Source organism: Silene latifolia, chromosome 7, assembly GCF_048544455.1.
Source record: "Silene latifolia isolate original U9 population chromosome 7, ASM4854445v1, whole genome shotgun sequence".
NCBI classification, from domain to species: Eukaryota; Viridiplantae; Streptophyta; class Magnoliopsida; order Caryophyllales; family Caryophyllaceae; genus Silene; species Silene latifolia.
In genome coordinates, this window is record NC_133532.1 from 98,065,657 (window position 1) to 98,072,993 (window position 7,337).

The following is a 7,337-nucleotide window of genomic DNA, read 5'->3' on the forward strand; positions in this document are numbered from 1 at the left end:
TCCCTTGGGATCCGACCTTTACTTGCCTCTTTACTAATTGTAGAGTTGTTTGTGAAGTATAAATTGTGTTTTGTATCGACCATTGACCAACGACCACATATGCTTAATTGTGAACACCAAATGGCATCGATCAAAAATGGCGCCGTTGCCGGGGACGGTGTTTAATTGATTTAAGATTTCTTTTATTGTTTTTAGTTGTGTCTTTTTCACCTTGGGAAGTAAAACTCCTCAAGGTTTGTTCTAATTGTTTTCTAGTTGTTTGATATTTTGCATGTCTAGAAGGTTACAAAGAGATTTGTTACCTTTTGACCGTGAAATCGAAAGAACCTTGACGAATAATAGGAGACTTGTTAGGAGGAATTTGGGAGGTGTTGGTGAAGTTGTTCAACCCACTAGTGAGTTTGTCAATCCTTTCGCAATAGAAGGAGAAGAGAACCCATTAAACAATACCACACAAAATCCACCTACAATGCCTAAATTCTCGTCACACTCTATACCCACCGAGGAGGACCTACCAAATGGTACTCCTACCCCACAACATCTTACCGGAAACTTTATTGCCAAGTCCGCCTTCATCCAACTAGTTGAGAGGAGCCAATTCGGGGGAATGCCTAGTGAGGACCCTCATTCTCATATGGAAACATTTTGTGATTATTGTGAAGCTATCTCTCAAACGGGCGTGACTCAAGACCAAATAAGATGGGTCTTATTTCCTTTTTCGTTAATCGGCACCGCAAAGCAATGGTTGAAGAGCCTTGATAAGACCACCCTTGGAATAGATTCTTGGAAGAAGCTAGCTCTAGCTTTCTACAAAAAATTCTACCCACCGGAGAAGACCAATATGCTAAGAGCTCAAATTACGGGTTTTAAGCAAAGGGATGAAGAGTCTTTGTATGAAGCTTGGGAGCGGTTCAAAGGTATTTGTCACTCATGTCCTCACCATGGACTTAGCGAATGGTTTTTAGTGCAACAATTTTGGAATGGTTTATATGAAGATTCAAGGAACATTCTCAATATGGGATCAAATGGAATGTTCACCGAAGTTGATGACAATCAAACATGGAACAAGATTGAGGAAATGGCGGTCCATAATTCGCAATATAGTAGGCCTCGCAAGGCTACTAGAGGAGGAAAGTATGAAGTGGACACCGTTACTCAATTGGGTGCTCAACTTAGTGCTCACATTGACACAATCAACTTGAAGTTTGAACAAGCTATGGCTAGACTTGAGGAAAGCTCAAAATCATCAAAGCATCATGTCAATGCCATGACGGCATCCTCATCAATCCCAAGCGGGATATGTGAGAATTGTGGAACCTTGGGTCATGACTCAAGTGAATGTAGGGGAACAACCGAACAAGTCAATGCTTTCCAAGCTTACAAAAGTGGCACCCCTTATTCAAATTTTTACAATGAAAACACCAAGTTCCACCCAAATCTCTCATACAAGAGCCAAAATGTCCAAAACCCTCAAACTACATACACTCCACCACCCATGAGAAATCAAAATCAAAGACCCTTTTTCAATCAAAACCAAGGCTACCAAAACCAAAATCCATACAATCACCACAATGACCAAAGTTTTGATGTCCAAAAAGCGGTCATTCAAATGCAAAAAAATCAACAAGAATTCTTCACCCAAATGCAAAAGGATAGCCAAGCGAAGGATACCACCATCAACAACATTCTAGCTCACACCAAGATGTTGGAAACACAATTGACCCAACTAGCATCTTCAAGCTCATCAAGACAAAAGGGGCAATTACCACCTCAAGGTAATCCCCCTAGACATGAAACGGTTAGTGCCATTCACTTGAGAAGTGGTACAAGATATGAAGCACCGAAAAAGCAAGTTGAGGATGAAGTTGTGAGAGCTAGTGAGAATGAAGTTGTGGTGGAAGGTCCCAAGGAAGGGAATCATCAAAAGAAGAAAGTTCAAAGAAAAATGAAGACAAAGCCAAAGAAAAGGAGCCCATTGTGATTAGACTTCCTTTTCCAAGTCGTCAAGCCAAGCCCAAATTTGATGATCAACTTGGAAAGTTCATGGAAATTGTGAAGAACTTAGAAGTCTCAATTCCTTTCACGGAATTAATCAATCACGTTCCGGCCTATGCAAAGTATATGAAAGATATCCTCACAAAGAAGAAGTCAATCCGGAAACTTGAGACTATCGCCTTCACTAAGGTGAGTAGTGCAATTCTTCAAAGGAGTTCACCTCCAAAGTTAAAAGATCCGGGAAGCTTCTCAATACCGTGTACCATCGGCGACACAACGATCAACAAAGCCTTATGTGATCTAGGGGCTAGTGTGAGTGTCATGCCGTATTCGGTAAGTAAAAGGTTGGGAATGGGAGAGCTCAAATGTACCAACATCACTCTTCAAATGGCCGATAGATCGACGAAGACACCGCTAGGGATATGGGAAGATGTCCCCGTGCGAATTGGGAAGTTTTTCATCCCGATGGACTTTGTCATTGTTGATATGGAGGAAGATTCCAACATTCCAATCATCTTAGGAAGACCTTTCCTACACACCGCGGGTGCGGTAATTGATATGAAACATGGAGAGCTCACTCTAGAAGTGGGAGATGAAAGCATAACTTTTAATCTTGACAAGACCATGAGAGCTCCCCGTTTGCATGAGCCATGTTTCATGATTGATCATTATAGCCGAAAAGATGAAAAGAAGAAATCGGAACTCCAATGGAAGAAGAAAGTTGAAGATGCTCCATTCAAAGAGCAAGTGAATTGTGAAAAGGAGAGCTTGCAAAGCTCATCAAAATCAACCAAGGAAGAAGAAGATGGCCTCATTGGCCAAGAAAAGAAATTGGGAGAGTTGTCTCCATCCAAGCAAGAGATTTTCAATGATCAACTCAATGAAGTTTGTGGTCTTTGGGACGACGAATTTGAAGGGATCTTTAATCCCTACATTGGGCATGCCATCGATCATGATCAACAACAAGGGCCACGGTCTATTGAGGACCTCTACCACAACAATGAACAAGCTTTTAATTACTTCTTCGAGGTGTTGAGCAACATCAACAACACCTTGAACATGCCCCCTTGACATCTCATCAAGAATGAGAGTTTGGTGGAGTCCTCCCTAAACCACCACTTGTAAATATTTCTAACTCCCTAACTTACACTTTAATTTTTGTATTGCATTTTTGTCATTTTTGGATTTTATTCACTTTGATCAAAATAATTGTCATGAAAAGAGAGAAGTGAGGGAGGGACTAATGATTTTAATTGATGTGTAGTGCTTTACCGTAGTGTGGGGATGGCAATTGCCTAGGCTATTCATGCCTTAGTAGTGCCCCCGCAATGAAGAACACAAGATTTGAAAGAAAGAAAGAATGATAAGGGAATGCGTTGGTGCACGGATGGAATCAATCCGTGTACACAAGGACCAATCCGAGCGGATTCCACGACAATCCGCCCGTCTGCAGTGGATCCGAGCGTCCTGGCTGAGAAGACGCCCGTCTTGGGTCAAAAAACGCAAATTCTTGTCGATGAAGAATCCGAGCGGATTTACGAAAAGACGCCGTCTCTCGGAATCCGTCCGTCTTGTGATCAATCCGCCCGTCTTGCAAACTGAAGAAAAACAAAGAAAAATCTCTGGATAAGAATCCGTCCGTCTTATGATCAATCCGCCCGTCTCATCCAAAAAGAATCCGAGCGGATTCTCCGAATCCGCCCGTCTCTAGGCGGGATTTTTGAAAATTTGAAGTCAAGAATCCGAGCGGATTGCGCCTAATCCGCACGGATTGTCCCAGCAATTCGAAAATGTCGAGTTCTTTAAATACCCACCCCACCTTCATTCATTCATTCATTCACTCATAAACACTACCCATAACATCAAAACCCTCATCCTCTCCATCTCAAAAACAAAAACCCTCAACAAAACTCACCAAAATCAAATCAAACCATCTTTCAAATAACAAATCAATCACTCCATCTTCATTAACAATCAAAACCAAGCACAAAATCTTCACCTTTGAATTGATTTTTGTTCTCATAAAGGCAAAGCCTTTCACCTTCAAAATCAATTTGGGCATTCTACAAATTGAAGATTTTTGATCTTTTTCTTGGTTAGCTCATCAAATGGCAAGAACAAAGGGAGCAACAAAAGCAAAAGCAAAGGCACCAAAGACTACAACTCTTTCTCAAAGGCAAAAAGCTCTACAAATGAAGAAAGCTTTGACAATGGTGGTATCAACACCAAGCTTGGAAGTGCAACCACCTCAACAAATTTCTATGGAAGCATCACCCTCTACTCCGGTAATTAATCAACTCTTGCATTACCCGGAGGTAACATTCATTTCCGATTCTCATAGAAATACATTTGTCAAGTTTGCCATGAAACAAATTCAATCCACCAAATTCATATGTCAAGATGCTTTAGAGAAGTTGGGTGTTCTTGAACAAACAAGAGTCTTTTTCAATGCCATGGGTTTAAAGAAATTGTTTGAAATGAAGGAAGTAACATACCCCTCCCTTGTCTTGGAATTCTTAAGTTCTTTAAAAGTGACAAAAGTTGAGAATAGGGAAAATATTGAGTTCCGTCTAGCTAACACTAGTAGACGCATTACCTTTCCTAATTGGGTAAAATATTGGGTCTTAGCGATGAACATAAATTCTATAAGCAATATGGGAAGTATGATCCCGAGCCTCTTTGGGAGGCAATCTCCGGGAGGAAATTTGAAGATTTTAAAGCTTGTCGTGCTCTTTTGGTCCATCATCCGGGCATAAGAATATGGCACAAGGTTGTGGGAAATACCATAATTGCTAGGAAAGACACCAATCATTTTACGGGACTCGATTTTATCCTCCTTGAATCAACTTTGAATATTGGAAGAATTCACACCAAGCCTTACAATTCTTTGAGGCTATTGGTTGATAGATGGCTCCATGTAGATAGTGGGAAGAAGGGTCAAACCGTAATTGTTAATGGCGGCCTTGTCACGGTCCTAGCCAAGCACTTTGATCCTAATTTCAATAAGGATAGCAAGTACAAGGCTAAGGATGGTGGCCATCTTATTGATATGTCCACCTTGATTAACAAGTTTAAGTGGGTTGCTCACAATCCCCTTGATACCAAGTATGGGTGGCTTACAAGTGAGGCTCGATCATTCACTCTACCCGCAAAGATTTGCCGTCTTAGTGTCCACCGGACCAACTATTTACTTCCCCTATCCACGGAAGCCGAGTACATCATTCAACAACAAAAGGGTGATCATGAAACTCCCTCCTCTTCCATTGTTATACCACCTTACCCCTATGATTATGAAGAGTTCAAACCGCAAGGAGTTGAAATTGGAAAAGATTGTGTCACTCTTCTAATGCAAGCCATGCACAAGCAAGCTTATGAAGATCGGAAGAATGCTTATTTGGCTCAATATCCTCCCCTCCTACATCTAGCTAGGCAAGGACTCCTTGATCCATCTTGTCCTTTGCCTAGTTGGGCGGATAGAGAAGCCTTATTTCCGGGTGCATCTAGGGACGTGGTGGAAGGCAATGAGGTTGTTGGAAATGATGAGGAATTTGATGATAACATTGAGGAAGAAGCAAGTGGAGATGAAGAAAGAGATGGTGAAGATAATGATGAGGAAGATGGTGATGAGGAAAGCAAAGAAGAAAGTGCCAAGGAAAGTGGCAATATGACCACTTCTCATGAGGGAAGTGATGACGATAGTAGCATGATGGAAGACTAGCCTTGGAGATTCCTACTCTCCCACGGTTTGTCTATATCTCTTTGTATTTTATTTCATTTTGATCATTGTTGGTTTAGTCCTAGCAACATCAAAGGACTCACACCTCGGTTCCTTTGAGGTGTTCTTTATTGTTCCCACTTTTGTAAAATCCAAAATGTCAATCTAGTCTCATGCATAGCATAGCATGTGCATGAACTCCCCCATGCTTTGACATTAGCAATAGTGTCTTACTTGGTTTGGGGAAGTTAATGCATACGCAACGGGAGGTAATTTAAATTATCCTCTCCGTCATAACAAAAAAAAATCATGCATCATGTAGTATAGTTTAGTGTAGAATTGCATTTAGTATAGAAAATCATGCATCATCCTTGCATAATTTCCATCATTTTGGCCATTGAGGACAATGCCCATATTAGTGTGGGGATGGGAATTCTAACACTTAACTTTTATTCAAAAACCATAAAAATTTGAAAAATTGAAAAATCCAAAAACAAGTTCATTTCCCTTGTATATATTGTTTTGTATATATTGTGTTTGTTCATCCCTGTTCACTTTGATTGACTACGCCACATCCGAGACATGAGGATATTGAAGACCGCATGGTATGATCTTTCCAATCTCCTTTTTCCTCTTTATGTTAATGACTATGTGGCTTTATTTTGATTGATGCGGTATAACAATGTGAACTTAGGATTGCATCTAGTTTATATGGCATATTAGTTGGTAGAATCATTTGCATTAGGATGTTTATATGTTAGTTGCATCATGGCATGTAGTTTGCATGTTAGAAAATTTTGCGAAACCGTCTATTTGGGAAGCTTGACAAGTGTATATAGGCCCTAGTAGATGCTTTTTATTCTTAAGACTTTGCTTGTTAGAATATTTGTAAAACACCCTAGGATGTGTCATGCTAGTATCCTTTGACCCATGGTTTAAAGCCTAGTCAAGAGTACCTTGTGGTGTGATAACTCCTTGGCTACCGTTTATTCCAAGGTGACCCTTGAAACCATGCATACTTCTATCATTCATCCATGTTCTACCATACATTTTATCATCAAAGGGAATGGGCACAAAAAGAAATCAATTTGAGTTCAATGAAATGAAAAGTGAAAGAAAGTTTGCAAAAATGCATCAAAAGAAAAGAGGAGCAAAAATAGACTCCTAAAGCTTCAAATACAAGGCACCCTCGTTACTAATTAGGGTGACTTTGAAAATGTTCAAAAAGAAATGCAAAAAGTTGTCAAGTATTGAAATGCCAAAAATCAAAAAGAAGTGGCAAAGAAAGTGTTCTCAAATGTCAAATACCAAATGAAATTGGGGGGAAAAACAAAAACAAAGCAAACTCCCAAAGTGAAACTCAAAATCTATCGATCCCTTTATCCATCGTATCCATTTTTGTGCATGGTAGAGAGGGGACGACCCTTCTTCTTGTCTAGGCAAGAGGGGGAATTCCGCGATCCTCCAGTGTTTCTAACACCATAGGAGTCTACTCTTGACAAAAGCATTTAACGATTGAGGACAAAGGTACCCTAGCTTGACACCTTTTGGAGGTGATTTATTGGTATCCTTCTAGGCTTAGTAGTTTGAACAAATTGCATCTATGAAGGATTGTGTACCCTTGAAT

At 40.3% G+C, this 7,337-nt stretch overlaps 1 non-coding gene across 1 annotated transcript; it reads right to left on the bottom strand.

Annotated features, from left to right (window-relative positions):
* Nucleotides 1-841: 841 nt before the first annotated feature.
* Nucleotides 842-948, bottom strand: LOC141593543 (small nucleolar RNA R71). The gene has a single exon (XR_012521620.1). It is a non-coding gene; the product is annotated as a small nucleolar RNA R71 (small nucleolar RNA).
* Between the last annotated feature and the right edge of the window lie 6,389 nt (nucleotides 949-7,337).